The sequence below is a fragment of the Sminthopsis crassicaudata genome, chromosome 1 (genome assembly GCF_048593235.1).
Source record: "Sminthopsis crassicaudata isolate SCR6 chromosome 1, ASM4859323v1, whole genome shotgun sequence".
NCBI lineage: Eukaryota > Metazoa > Chordata > Mammalia > Dasyuromorphia > Dasyuridae > Sminthopsis > Sminthopsis crassicaudata.
The window spans coordinates 670,621,986-670,638,070 of record NC_133617.1 but is presented as its reverse complement, the minus strand read 5'-3'; the positions used below and the strand labels follow the sequence as shown (position 1 = coordinate 670,638,070).

At 38.6% G+C, this 16,085-nt stretch overlaps 1 long non-coding RNA gene across 1 annotated transcript in view; it reads right to left on the bottom strand.

Moving 5' to 3' along the window:
* LOC141551552 (uncharacterized) overlaps positions 1 to 9,196 on the bottom strand; it is a 51,200-nt gene extending 42,004 nt beyond the window's left edge. The window contains exons 1-2 of the long non-coding RNA XR_012484897.1: positions 7,985 to 9,196; positions 7,270 to 7,415 (exon numbers count right to left, since the gene is read on the bottom strand). This is a non-coding gene — a long non-coding RNA (uncharacterized LOC141551552). The remainder of the gene's footprint in view (positions 1 to 7,269; positions 7,416 to 7,984) is intronic.
* Positions 9,197 to 16,085: the final 6,889 nt, after the last annotated feature.

Genomic DNA, 16,085 nt, shown 5'->3' with positions numbered 1-16,085 from the left:
TAGACTCCTGACAATTCTTATTAGCTAGGTGACTTGGGCAATCTGCACTTCTTCTTTCTGTGCCTTAGTTTCCCCATCTGTAAACTGAGGGATTGGACTAGGTGGTCTTTGAGATTATTTTCATCCTTGATTCTGTATCTCTGGGATTATCCTAGCAATAATGGGATCTTGTTCTCCCTGCAGCTTGGTGGGCATGGACCGAGACTGTCCTTTCTGCCTGCCTTCCTCTTAATCTCTCAGTCACCCCAAAGCCGAATTGAGCTGAGGAAGTTGGTTTGCTGTGTGTGTGTGTGTGTGTGTGTGTGTGTTGGGGGGGGTGAAAAAAATCTGAAGTTACCATGGGAACGGGCAGGGCTTGCGCAGTCCTGGCTCCTTAACTCCCTTGAATCATAAATAGAAATGCAATTCGGGCTCATTGGGGAGAAAATGTAAACAAAGATGATTGGAGGAAAGGTCCCTGAGCCAGGGTCCCTCCACCCCTCTTCTCCCAAGTCACTGAAGTGGGGGGGAAGGGAAGGCAATCTGTCTATCTATGGGCCTTCTGAGGCCACCCTGGCACCAGACAGGAGCTGCCTCCTTTGCTTTTCTCCATCAGAAGTGAGATCCGAGGGGACTCTGGATTAAGCTGGAAATTCAAATCTGATCCTTGTGGGTATTAACTCTAACCTCAATCTGACTCTCCCTATGATCCTATTTTTGTCTACCAAGGTCCACAAAGATAATGTCATTTACACCTTTGGCAATCTGGGGAATCTTAGGGACCCCTTCTCAGAACTATATTTTTTTAAAAATCAAAGGAAATACAAACTTTATTTAGTGAAAATCAAGGTGTAATTTTTTAAATTTCTCATTTAAGTGCATAGATCCCCTGACCTGATCCAGGTTAAGAGCCTGTTTTGTAAAAGGGTAAAGCAAGCATGTTCATGGCAGCTGTAACAAATTTCTGATGTAATGATAGGAAGGGCTGGGGCAGATGGGGAAAGGGTGAGTGAAGGGGCATAACACATGCTTAAATCATCAAATCTAATTTCTTATGCAGCACAATAATTGTGGAAATATGTATAGTAGAATTGCACATGTTTAACATATATTAAATTACTTGCAATCTAGGAGAGGGAAAAAATTTGGAACACAAGGTTTTACAAGGGTGAGTGATGAAAATTATCCATGCATATGTTTTGAAAATTAAAAGCTTAAATAAAACATTAAAAAACTTTTTAAAAAATCATCAAATCTACCCTGAGCAAACTACTATGCCCAAACCTTAATACCAAAAGACTATGGGGACAACTGAAAAAAATAAAAAATAAAAAAAACCCTGGAGACAGCGAAGAATCAACCCCAGATTCTGATTTGAGAGGACACAGTCTAGGAGCAGAGTGTGTGTCAGATTTGTCCTTAGAGTTCATATTCTGAAAGGAGAGTCCTCAAGGACTTCTCAGTCTTTTGGGGAGTCTGAGAAGCACAGATTTGTTTCTTGTTCTCAGGAAACTTCTAGTCTGAGTAAACAGAAGAGCACCCCCTGACTTGGCTCAGGAGAAAAAGTTTAGAATTGGGGAGATTCTGAACACAGGCTCAGATAAAATAGATCATACTTGATTTGAAATAACAACATTCTGACCTTAGGGTTTCTGAGTTGTGTATGCCGAAATGGGAAGGACTGAACTGGCTCTATAGTTTGTTTTAGGACTAGGGGATGTATTTACAAGATGTTCCCATCAAGCCTGCTTGCTAAAGTTTTAGCCTGTTTCCTACCTTTTGGTTCTACTCAGATCACCTTTCTCTCAAGCCCTAGGGGTCAAACTCTCAGCTTCTTTCCTCCTTCACTTTTTGGCCCTGGCATGAGTTTTCAGTCATTAGGAGGCTAGGGCCAAACAAGAAGAAACCAGATGGGCTAAAATAACTGGAAGAAGAATTTTTACCAAATCACAGATCAATCCAAAAAGTCCTCTCTGGAATGTTATTGCAATGTCAATTATTGGAGCTTGGTTTCATCTTGTTAGTTCACTCATTTCAATTTAATTCTATTAATGGCAGCAGCAGCAATAACAACAACCACCCTTTAAAAATCCAACCCATTGGTCATATAAGGTGAGGGCAATGGTAAAGTTAGGAAGTGCCAGCCTGCCCTTAGACCTGGCAGGAAACCTGAAATCCTGGCCAGCTAGTGATGACACTGACAGGCCTGGATGTAACATTGGCTGAATCACTGTACTTTGAGTAAAGAAGACCTAAATTCAGATTCCACCTCAGATACTTTAAGCTTGTGATCCTTGGCAAATCATATAACTTGTCCAAGGTTTAGCTGTCTCTTTTACAACTTCTATGGTTTCTTCTAGTTCCAAATCTATATTCTTATGAAAACTCAAAAGTTACATAAAATTCTAAATTATAGAACATAGAAGGAAAAACTTTCGAAATATAGACATCCTAGCAGAAGAAATTAAAGTTATTAGGGAAGAAGAAAAGGTCTCTCATGTTGTCTACTATTGGAATTTTCTCAGATATTTTCAAGGAATCTACAAGAGATGAGCTTGAATTTCAATATTCTTATTTAATTACAATGGTCATTTATCTACTAAACCATCACCTAGGAAATATTAAATATAAGAGAGTAACAATATAGCAAATAATCCTCAGACTATTTATATCCATATCTAATTTCTTAAAATATGAGGATTAGGTAACAGTTACAGTAATAATAATGACAATTATTTTCTATATTTCATTACATGATCTGTGTTAAGTCAATGAATTTGGATTCCTTAACATTATTGTTGTTATGTAACTTGTTTTATATATATATATATATATGTATATATATAGATATAGATATAGATATATAGATATATAGATATATATATGTTATATATTATTATCTTGTTTTATTCTCATTATCATCATTATTAGAAATATCTTCATCTTCTCTAGGCAAGACAGATTGAACATAAAATTATCAAGGAGAAAACTGTTACTGCATATTTTTTTTTTTTTGAGGCTGGGGTTAAGTGACTTGCCCAGAGTCACACAGCTAGGAAGTGTTAAGTGTCTGAGACGAGACTTGAACTAGGGTCCTCCTGAATTCAAGGCTGGTGCTCTATCCACTTTGCCACTTAGCTGCCCCTGTTACTGTATATTTCAAGAAATTTATTGGCATCCTACAGTGAGACCACTACATTTAGAACAATTGATAACGTTACCATAATGCATACTTTGAAACAGTAAAATAGACTACAGATTTAGAAAGTATCCATACAATATTAATGAAACAAAGGACCCATCACTCCAAGGAAGCTATAGAAAGCATCATACTTTATCTTTAAAAAGAAGGGGACTATTCTTAGATTACATACTAAACAGGTAAAAGCTTAAGGAATATTTCTAGAATCTACCACTTTTCAGAGATAAATTAATAATTAAGGCTGAAAAATAGTAATATATTATTGGACTTTCCAAAAGTAACTTATTTATCTTACCTCCAGATGGAATCTACAAAATCTCTGTTTTTTTTAAACAGCAGATTTTTATTTTCAAATTACATGCAAAGATAATTTTCAAAATTCACCCTTGCAAAACCTCGAGTTCCAATTTCTTCTCCCTCCCTTCCCCCCACCCAAAATCTCTTTGTTTTCAGAGGATTTATGACATCACAAAGTGATGATTTGATTTGTATGTGAATTGGATTGGTGAGGCAGAATTATACCAAGTCATCAACCTCATTGTCTCTTCCAGAGTCATCTCTGGGGGCAAGACTGGCAATGGCCTAGGATGCAGTGGACAACCTCAGCATCTTCTTCATCCAACCAAGCTCTAGCTTTGTGGCCATTAGGACAAATTGTTCCCATCACCCACTCTGTCAGGAGAAGCCTTCACATGTTTGGGGATCACATCCTCCTACTCACCAATGGCTTTGAGGACTATCAGTTACTCTCAGCTTGGTTTAGCCCATCTGCCAAAATGGTTTTATCATCTTTACCCATGCTATAGCTTCTGGGAGTCACAAACCCTCTAAGATCAAAGAGTGGAGCCAAAAGGCTGGCCATGTGTGACATCTACACGAACTCAACCAACAAAATGTCAATAAAGAACCGAACAAAAGGCCGAGACACGTGTATTTATTTACAGAAGCAGAGATGTTTATTATAGCCTTTCGGTTTTGGCACTCTCCCCAACCAGCCACTTACAGATTGGGTTTCCTGGGGTAAAATACCCCAGGTTCCAATATCCTAATTCTGCTCTCTTAACTCTCAACCTCTCATCAATGCATTTCATTTTGCAGTCAGAGGACACAGCTCAAGACAAAGACATTTTATGAATGACTTAAAACAGGAGAAGAATAAGATAACAGTTAACAGTATTAGTGATGATTTTCCATTATTTTTATTATTAATTTAATTAATAAAATATTATTTCCATTTTTAATAGAAAATAGCAACAAAATACCTCCCCCATAAACCCATGGTGTGATGTCCTGCAAATATACCCAGTGTTAGTGTAGAAAGTGGATGTCCAAGGAGTCCACAAATGGTGAAGTGCATTTTGGAAACCTGTGTGGCCCAGGCAATTTACAGCACTAATGTTCCCATGTGTTCTCTTGGTATTTTCCAGTTGCTCCTTGCAGAAGGTATGACCCCTATGCTGGGTGAATCACTAGATATCTGCATGGCATCAATGCTGGATCACAGCCAATCTTTAGCTTCAGATTCAGCTAAAATTCTGGACGAGGACTCCAGCTATGTTCTCTTAAATAACCAGAACCCATACCATCCTACCCCACAGACTCTGGGGTCTGACAACTCCTGAGAGAGATTATAGTTATAGTCGTTGGACTCCTCTTGCCAACTTGTGATATATGGTGCTTGCATAAAACCAGTTTACCATTAGGTATGCTTATTAGGGCAGACAGTACATTAGTAAGACTCACAGTCAACCATGCATGCAATGAAACCGTATCGACTTTTCCATGATGCAAACATCAGATCAGGTTTTGTTCCTGTGGGGACAAACCACTAACTTGATTTCTAAAGGTCCTAGTAAGCATTTCTTAAACTGGTGCTTATGACAAGGTTCCAAAAATCTTCCTAGACAGAGGAAATATGACAAGGCTCTGTCAATCACAGCTGCTCTCATGCTCGCATTTCTAAGTTCAGGGAAAATAGGGGTTTATCAGGACACAGAAGTAGGTTGATGTCTTAGGCCTCCTATGGATCTTTATATTTGAGCTAAGGGCATTAACAAATTACATCTAAGTTCTGATTGGTGACTCTTAGTTAAGCTTATGACAAATGGAACTCCTCAATAAAAATTAACATCATTAGCAGGTATTTATCTGTGGTTTATAAAATTTGGGAGGGGCACATGCCACAAGGAATTATTTGCCAATTTTGGTGGACAGATATCACTGCCAAACTATACAGCTTATCTTGATACAGAAAAAATAACTTACATAACAAGTACTTAGTCACAAAATGGAGCTGCTTATCCTATGTTATTCTCACTATACACCTACATTTAACAGAACTTCACAACTGGATTTTCTCTCCTGAATGTAGCCATATACTTCTGCTTCAAAATCTGGCAATATCATGGTTTCAGAGAGAAGAGAAAAGATCCACTCCCCTTGTTAGACCATTCAAGAGGCACAAGGGAAAAAGTGAAAAACAAATTCTCAGCAGCGAGTTCTTTCTCCATAGCTGGAATTTTTTCCTCAACTCTCACAGGACCAGGTCTCCCATTTTTAAATCCTCATACCAAAGCTTTCTCTAATCATGGACAAATCCTTCATCTCTGTCAATCTTCAATCAAATATTCTGATCCTTTCATATACAAATGACCCTTCATTTTGCCCCTCACAAATTTAGAATGACCCACTCAAAGTCTGAAAGTAGACACATATCCCTAACTGTTACCTGCCCTTTATATCCTCAAAGTCTGAAAGCTTTTGTAATTTTTGAACTGCTACTCACGGTTTACAAAGTCCTTTTTCACTTAATAGGATGTAGTATCCTACCCATTTTACAGATTCATGTGTTTTTTGTGCTTATACAAAGATAATGGGACTTTAAAATTTGTTTACTCCAACTTGCTCCTCTTACACAGAAGGCAGCTAAAGTCCAGGGATGAGAAGGGATTGCCTAATATCATACAAAAAGTAATTTACAGAGCCAGGATTTGAATGCAGGTCTCCTGACTCTTAAGCCCAATATACCTCTCACTACACAACAATTATGCATTATAATAACCAACTAACTCAAGTGAAATAAGATCTAGGCCTTTGTTAGGGAGGGGATAGTGTATTAGATAATATAACATAACAGTTTAAGGTTTTCAACCATCCTAGGAGTTAGGTGCTTGTACAAGTCAAGGAAAAGGAGGCAGTTAAGTGACTTATTCAGGGTAAGCCAAACAATAGAACTGATGAAAAGAGCAATTGTTTCTGTTTTGGTTAGAAACTTTGAGGGTCTTCTACTTCCTTCCAAATAGATTTTGTTTTACTAGATAAGAGAATCCATTCTTTGCCTCATTTTTTATTTAGCTTTAATCACTGAATGGGTACAGCCCCACTCAAACTCAGATCTGGGAAAGAACTTAGCTTAAAAAGACCAAAGTCTCCTACTGCATCCAGGCCCATCTCCAGTCATCCTGACCGATATCTTGCCACTGGAGGAAAGAGTAAGGTTGGTGACTTCCCATGGTTCTCCCTCGATTAAATCCAATTCACTTGCAAGTCATGGCATCACCTTCCTGAAGTCATGGTCCTCTTAGAGAATAAAGTATAAATACCAACCAATCAGGGTTACCCAGCTAGTAACTGTCTGAAGCTAGATTTAAATTCGGGTGATCTTGACTTTAGATACAGCTTTTAATCCACTCTCACTTATTTTGAAAGTCTGGCCCAGACTTTGGTGCTTTTTTAATGTCCCAGGTCATGACTTTTAGGCTCTCCTTCAACATCCACCCCAATAGGATTGAAATATCTTCCACAGGAAGACTTCCTGAACCTCTCAATTCCAGTGCTTTCCCCCTTTTATTTATCCTGTATACAGCTTGCTTTGTATATGTTTATTTGTATGTTGTCTCATCCAATTAAATTGTAAGCTCCTTGAGGGCAAGTTCTGTCTTTTGCCTCTTTTTGTATCCTCAGTTATTAGTGCAATGTCTAACACATGGTAGGCACTTAATGTGTATCAAATTGAATAATAGAAAGGGAAGGGTAAGACAAAGGCTCACAAAAGCCAGTGCTTTGGGTGAATATTTGGTGATACTCACGCTTCTTAAGAAATGATGCATTGATAATTCTTTATAAAGACCCTTGTAGGTTAGACATGGGGTCAGGAAATCTGAAGTCAAATTTTTGCTTCAATACTTGTTATTATGAGACCACTGGCAATCACTTCACTTCTCCAGTTCTTTTTCTGTAAAATGGAGATCATATTTTACTCCTTCCCTAATGTTAAAAGTTATCTTAATCTGATTCCAGGTTGTCTGAATCTAAAACCAGTGCTTACGGCGGACTATATTCAAAGGGATCTAATTTTGGCTAGACACACAGGCACTGTTTTCCAAGCTCTGCTTTCAGGGCTACCACTTTGGTAATACAGATAGGGAGAGTAGGAATGAACTGGACTCCATTAGGCAGGAGTTAACTCAATCTGTGTCAGTCCCTCCAACTTTCCATGTCTGTAGATGTATGACTTTCTCTTATGCTTAAAAGATGCTTTTTTCATATGCTGATGAGGTTGCTGAAATCTGTTCACAAAGTTTCTGCCCAGGGACAGACACACAGTCCCAGGTCCTTCTTTGGAGATCAGACACAAAGACATTATAGACTGAGGGAGGTGGCTAAGGGGAAGCTTATTCTAGTGGAAAATTCATTTCCTTTTAGCCCTAAAATGTATAGATCACTATACATCTGGGAAATATAAACTAGAAAATTGGGTAGCAAGCTCCCAGTGATGACCTAATCCTAGACCATTGGTCTTACCATTTTGTGTTCTATTGCTTGTGAGCCCAGATGTGGGGGCTAGTTAGAAAGATACCCTGAAGATAGAGAAGCTGGTGAGTAAGGGACCATAGCCAAGGATGGGTAAGAAGACTGGCAAGGAGAAATTTTATAGGCACAAAAAACTGGCAGAATGAGGTCTGGTGAGTCTGACAGAGGTCGGTCTTTTGGGAAAGGAACCAGTGGTCAGGGAACTGCTAGCCAGGTAGCACATGGGACTGGTAGATAAGAATATAGCAGGCAGTAAGGGGCTGATGGACAGGGGAACTAGAGACAGGGATCAAATAGATAGGGATAAGGCAATGAAGTAAGTTGGTGATGAGGACCCTGGAAAACAAGGTGTTGTCTGGGAGATGGACTTGCAAAACAAAGGGAAAAGGATGAACAGGGAGATGGCTGGGCACAACTCAAGCAGACAGGTGGCAGATAGGGTTGGCTGGGTAAGGAAGAAGTAGGCATCTAATCCTATCTTTGTTTCTCTGCGCTAGGCCTTTAAACAGATACAACACAGAGTCCTGAACTGTCCCAGTTTTTTACTTAAAGAAAAAATACAGCAAGAAGCTAGAGAGACAGGAAGGACCAGGCTAAAGAGGAAGAGAGGAGAGGAGGCTGAATCAGGGATTAGCTAAATTGCTCCAATTATGGAGATGCAAATTCAGCATCTCTTCTGCTACTGGTCTTACTCCCCTGATTCCCTTAGCAGTACACCCTGGACGTTGGGATGAAGAGTTGCTATTTTTAGCCTTCATGTAAATACCACTTTGGAGACCAACAGGACTTGGCTTTGGGAAACAAAAAAAAAAAAAAATAGAAACAACAACCACTCTGTTTCCAAGATAGAAATACTGAGTCCAGGGAGAAGAGAAGGGCCCTGGAAAAAGAAGGAAAAGACTAGGGGGTTTAAAGCTGGAATGGGCTTTAAAGAGCCTCTAGTTCAAACCCTCATGTTACAAATGGGGAAAATGAGGCTCAGAAAGGTTAAGTGGCTTGTATGTGGAGTAAAAATTGATATTTGAAATCTGGATCTCTGACTCCAAGTCAGTACTGTGTGGAGCAAGTATGAAGTAAGGATATGGTGAAGAACTTACAGCAATGTTAAATCCCTTTTCTGTATTCTATCTTCTCTAGGTCCCTGTGACCTGCATAGGTATGTTCAATGTTTAGTCTACTAATTGCTTAGATTTTTTTATGACATTTATGTCTGCCCAGGCTATCAATATTTAGGCTACTAATTGTTTAGTTTTTGAGATATATGATGACATTCAATTAGCTGGTGGGGAAGGGGGGGCACCTATCTCTTAATGTTCCCTAAACTCATGAGATAATCCTTTTGCAATTAAACCTATAAAAACTGTATATCTTCTCCTAGTTCTTTAGCCCTTCTACCGTGAGCTTTCTTTCTTTCCCTCCTCACGGTGGAATTGCTCGTTCTCATGAGAATTTGTTAAATAAACAACTTTTCTGCTTTTTACTTCGAGAGGTCTCTGAAAAGTCATTTTTGGATAGGATTTTCTATCTCTCACAGTACCCACTGCCCCATGTAGATGTAGCACCACCTATTTCTTTTATAGTTTGACATTTATAGCACTCTCTTCACAACAGCTCTGGGAAGAAGCAATAAAAATTTTAGGCCTCTGTGAGAATGAGAAGACTAAAGTTTATACAATTTCCTTGGTGGTCATACAATTGAGAACTATCAGAGTCAATATCAGAATATAAAAGGGACCCTCCCTCTCCCATTCCCTTAATCAGTAACTGAAGATCCTTAGGAAAGAAAGAAGCATTAGAGTGCCAGACAATGTGCTAAACACTAGAGATACAAAGCCTGCCTTCAAGAAGCTCACATTCTAGTTAGAGAAGACAGCACACAAAAGGATGCTTAAAAAGAGGTGGTCTGGGGAGAGTCAGTTATGGCCGAGGCCTGGTTCTGAAATTCAAAGGAAATTGAAAATAGGACTAGGAGGGAAATGAAGGCAGGCCAGCTTGGGATCTTATACCAAGTGGAAGGTTCAGGAGGAACCCACTAGTGGGAGAAAGGGAGGGGGTCTTGAGAATAATTCATGGTAGGTAGACCTTGGGGAAGGAGTAGGGGCTAGGAAGTAAGAAGCAGTATGCTTAGGGCCCTGTCCGCTTCCTCCTTATGAAAAAGGCCCTCAAATTCCTTCTCTATCAATAAAAAATATTTATTGCTTATTATATGCAAGACTAAACTCTATAAATACACACACACATACACACAAAAATGAGAGAGTCTCTGCCCCAAGTTTGTATTTTATCATAAGAAGAATAGGGAGCCATTGAAGCTTCTTGAATTAGGGAGGTCAGATTTGAGTTTTATAGATATCAGATTAGCATTCATATGTAGAAAGGATGGAAAGGATGGAGAAACAAGTTTTTTAAAGAAACTATTGGGAGATTATTTCAGTTATCCAGGCAAAGGGGAAAGAAGATTCTAGGGTATTTATGATGTGAAAAAAGGGTCAGATGGGAGAGATGTTAAATAGGTGGAAATGATGAGAATTGGTAACCAATTGAATATGGCAGGTAAAGAGGGAGTGAAGATTGAAAATGACTTCTAAGTTGAGAATTCGGATAAATGAAAGAATGCTAATAGTACCTTTGACAGATGTAGGGGAAGTAGGAGAGGTGGTTTTAGAGGGAAAGATAATGAGTTCTGTTTTAATGTTTTGAGTTTGAAAGGCAGGTGATACATCCAAATGGAGATGTCCAGTAGGCTAGAAATCCAGGACAGGAGCTCAGTGAGAGAGTCTGAGAAAAAAAGGCAAGATATTTAAGTTGAGAAGATTGCTGAACCCATGGGAGCCAGAGCACCTATTTTATGTAAGCTTCTCTGGTTTCCTTTAAAAGGAATGGGGAAAACCTTTTTTGAGGGGTTCATTGATTTGGCTTCCTTTTCTCCCTGAGGCTTCAACCCCTTAAGTTTTGGCTTCACTTTCTTCCCTAGGGTATTTTGATAGTTTCCATTTAACTAGTCACTCCTACACCTGCCTCTTTGGAATGAGACCTGGAACAGCTTATATAACTTTGGGAAAACTAATGTGAGCTATCCAGAAGTCTCTTTCCCTCCCAGGGTCCCTATGATCATCACACAGGACTATTGTCCTTGAGGGTTCTATAAAGACTCGGGTAAGGGAAGCCTTCAGTAGCTATCAAGAGGTGGATAAATTAAGTGACTTTTAAGATTTTGCAGTTATAAGTGGCCACTTCCTACTTTTGAAAAAAATAGTTATTTGTCCATTGTTGTGCCCTAGTTGCTCTGATGATGCAGGATACAATTATCCTTCACCCAATTTCCCACAAGGAGTTGATCTTGCAAGATGGTCCCTCTACCAAGATTGGTGTGGTACAGGGAGCTTCCATTATTAAATAGAAATTAAATTTTAAATAGAATTAAATATTAAATCTTGGTACATCCAAAATCATGATCACATGGACCCCTTAGGTGTTAGTTGCCCTTCATGAGCAGATTGCCAGAGACTGACTTTCTGTTCCAACCTCAGCACTCTGCCTATTCTACTGACCCAGCTGATCCCTACCTACAAGGACTTAAGTCTTGGGGAATACTGTTTTTCCTGGTTTACTGATGGTTCTGACCATTCTGAGAAAGGTATATACCCCTGGACTTTGATGGCCATTAATCCAATAATAGGGGACAGCCTAAGATATTGGGATCCTAGCAAGTGCTCCCAGTAAACTAATCTGTGGGCTATATGGCTAGTGAATAAGTGCCATGAGGGATGGGAGCAGATGAAATTATTTTCCTAATGATTCCTAGATAGTGACTATAGATATGACTGAATGATCTGGGTCCTGGAGAAAATAGAATAATACAAATAAAAATTTTTCATTTTGGAGTCAGGACCAGTGGAGGAGTTTTAGTCATGCTTTCAACTGTATAGTTATAATTATACTTTTACATGTTAGAACCCATCATTCCTAGAATGATGAACCCTATGCATTCCAATATACATACCAATCAAAGATTTCATACATATACATATGAATTCTGTTGGAATAAATAATCTATTTGATGAACTTATGAGAATGGCAGATATTGGGTCCATCAGTATAGATATAGAGTCATGATGTTGCATCAATTGTCATGGAGACACAAGATTTTGTAAAAATGTAGCTCTAGGATTATAAATTAGGGAAAAGAACCCACGTGTGGTAGCAAGGAAGTGGAAATTGAGCGCTTACCTATTAATTGGGGAATGGCTGAATAAATTATGGTATATAAATGTAATTGTATCTTATTGTTCTATAAAAAATGATGAGGTTGATTTCAGAAAAGCCTGTAAATATTTGCATGAACTTATACTAAGTAAAGTGAGTAGAACTAAGAGAACATTGTATACAACAAGAAGATTATGTGAGGATCAACTGTGATAGATTTGGCTCTTTTCAACAATAAGGTAATTTAAGACAATTCCAGTAGACTGATGATGGAAAGAGCCATTCACATCCAGAGAGAGAACAATGAAGACTGAAGGTGGATCAAAGCATAGGATTTTTATTTTGTTGTTTGCTAGGTTTTTCCTCCTTTTTTCTTTCATCTTTTGATCTGATTTTTCTTGTGCAGCATGAAAAATATGGAAATATGTTTAAAAGAATTGCACAACCTATATTGTATTGCTTGCTGTCTATGAAAAGGAGTAAAAGGAAGGGAGAGAGAAAAATTTAGAATACAAGGTTATGCAAAGGTGAATGTTGAAAACTATACATGTATTTAAAAAAATAAAAAGCTATTAAATTTAAAAAAAAAAAATATATATATATATATAAAAAATTCTCCTCTTGGCATCTGGAACATTTGCTTTTGAAAGCTTGGTATGATGTGATCCCATATGGTTCTTGACCTGCCTCTGGTTTGTAAACTGATTATACTGGCTCTCTTGCCCCATCTCAAGGTGAGCTTTTGTTGTTATTGTTCAATTATTTCAATCATGCCTGACTTTTCATGACTCCATTTGAGGTTTTCTTGGCAAAGATACTGAAGTGGTTTGCCATTTCATAGATGAGGAAACTGAGTCAAAGAGGGTTAAGTGACTTGCCCAGGTTCATGTAGCTAGTAGATGTTTGAAAGAGATTCCTGATTCCCAGCCTGATGCTCTCTGTTCCCTGCATCTCCTAGCTGCCCCATCTTAAGAGTAGAGGATACTTATTTGAGGATGTAGTGCAGTAGTGTCAGTTAAGTCTGCCACCAACATTCTCAAGAATATAACTTTCCTCCTCATACTTTATTCCCTCCTTTCTCCTGCTCACCTCTATAATGGTCCATCCATTTTACTATAAAGTATGAGACTGGACCCATCACTATCATATTATCTGGCTCTCTCATTTTCTGTACTCTCCCCAGACAGCTGGAATCATTGAACACTTTAGTCGGCTCTTTTTTTAGTCATCAATGATATCTTCATTGAAGTATTTCTAATAGATAAGTTATTGATATTTGTGATTTATTCTGTAAATCTTTTTAAATAGCTTTATTTTTCAAAATATGTACAAAAATAGTTTTCAACATTCATCCTTGCAAAAGCTTTTGTTCCAAACTGTTCTCCCTCCTCACCTTTCTCCCTTAGACGGCAAGTGGTCCAATATAAGTTAAACATATACAATTCTTCTAAACATATTTCTACATTTATCATGCTGCACAAGAAAAATCAGATCAAAAAGGGCAAGTAACAACAAAAAAGGTGAAAATACTATATTGTGATCCACACTCAAGTCTCACAGCTTTCTCTCTGGGTACAGATGCCTCTCTCCATCACAAGTCTATTGGAATTGCCCTGAATCACCTCATTGTTGAAAAGAGCCAAGTGCATCATTTTATTAGATTTTTTTCTCTTTTTTTCTGAGGCAAGTGACTTGCCCAGGATCACAGAGATAGGAAGTGTTAAATCTGAGACCAGATTTGAACTCAAGTTCTCCTTCAGGGCTGGTACTCATTTTAGTAGACTCTTAAAAGTGCATACTCCTTCAATTATCATACCCCTGATTTTGAGGGGTAAATAGCCTACTTCTCCAGATTGTGTTTTTGATCAATTAACATTGCTCCAAGAAGAGGTAAGGCTATCCAATCCATTGGCTTCTCTCAGACCTCCCGAAAGCATTCAGGCTAACAAAACACCAAATATGTAATGGGTTTGGGTTAAAATGACAAAAATAAACAACAAAGCATTTGCACCCAAGCCCACAAATAGTTATGACAACTCCACTCCCTGGTCCCTAAATGTCCTTTTCAATGATTCCTTGGCTCTCAGGGACATTTGCAACCTTCTAGACTTATAAGTCTGGCTAGGTAGGTGTCCTCTCCCACCACCCCCAAAAGGACCCAGGGCCAATAAGAGTGTTGATTTGCCTTTCCATATATAGTACTCATAACTCACAAAGCCCAGGTTGGCTGCTCTACATCATGGCTCCAATCCTTTGCTTCTCTGTTTTAGTTCTTGGTACAAAAACTTGGTCCAGGATAGAATAATGGATCTGGAGCCAAGACCAATCTGACTTCAAATTCAGACTCAGGCCCTTATTAGCTGTGTGACCCTGAGTAAGTCATTAACTTCTGTCCACCTCTATTTCTTCAACTGTAAAATGGGGACAATAGCATCTACCTCTCAAGGTGGCGAAGATCACATGAGACACTTTATATAATAGGGCACTTAGGGCAGTGCCTAGCACATAGTAGGCACTCAATACTTGTTCCCTTCCTCCTTCTTCTGTTCACTTGGTTCGTTTGATATGCCTATGTTTCTCCAAAGAACTCAGCCTGAATATGCAGGTAATGTCTCTGTTCTCCTATATCTCCAATTGCATTTGAAGACCAAGCCCAAGATAATATGCACAAGTGCATAAGATAGTCCTAAATCAGCAAACAGCTCTTTTTCAGCTTAGGACAAAGTTTACACATTATCCAAAAGTTAACCTTGTGGAAGGGTGATCTCTTTGGGAAGAAGCCAGTGGAGAAAATCAGAATTCTGTTTTCCTGTTCTTCAATTCAGCAAATATTTATGGGTCTGCATATTACATGAGGAAGTGGAGCACTTTGGAAAGAACGCTGGCATTTAGAAGAAGTCTTTACCCCCATCAAAGAACAAGTTAAATCTTGTGTTAGTACCAGATCCAGAGTACCATTTAATTATCTCTGGTATGGGGAGCCAATATCAGCTGGGGCTTAGGGGCTTAGAAGCAAGTCTTTAATAATTTATTTTTAAAAAATTTAATATTTTTATTTTCCCCAGTTTTATGTAAAACTTTTAAAACTTGGAGTTCCAGATTCTCTCCCTTCCTCCACACCCCAGCCTTCATTGAGAAGGCACATGTGAAGTTATGCAAAACATTTCCATAAAAGTCATGTTGTGAAAAAAACCAGATCTCTGCCCCCTCCAAAAAAACCCTCAAGAAACATAAAGTAAAAAAGTATGCTTCAATCTGTATTCACACACAATTAGTTCTTTCTTTGTAGATGGATAGCATTTTTCTCATAAATCCTTCAGAATAGTCTTGGATCATTGTATGAGAGAGAATAGCAAAATCATTCACAGCAAAGGATCATAAGATCTTAAACCATCTTGACTTCTTTTTGGCATCTCAGACTAATGAGTCCTTGAGTGACTTTAGCATTTTGGGGTCAATCTTTGGAGGGGACTAGATGAAATTAGATTCCAATGGGGCTAGAGGCAAAAATGGCATAGTCCTGGAAAAATCGTGGGAATAGATAGAAGTCAGGAACTCTGGTCATAAGCTCTGACCCTAGTTGTGCATCTTTAGGAAAGTCCCTTCCCATTTCTAATGTGTGTCCACCTTTCTAAAATAAGAGTTGCTTTAGATGCTCACTAAGATCTCTTCAAACTCTGAAAATAGAAATTATGATTGATATTGGAGAGAACACCAATCAATCAATTAACACTTACTAAGTGCTTACTATGAATCAGGCACTGTACACAAAAAGAGGCAAAAGATAGTACATTCTTTTAAGGAGCTTTGAAAAGATTCATCAAGGGATAAACCAAGGCCTTAATCTCCAGAAATGGGCCCCAGGGGTTGGAAGTCAGGCCCCCAG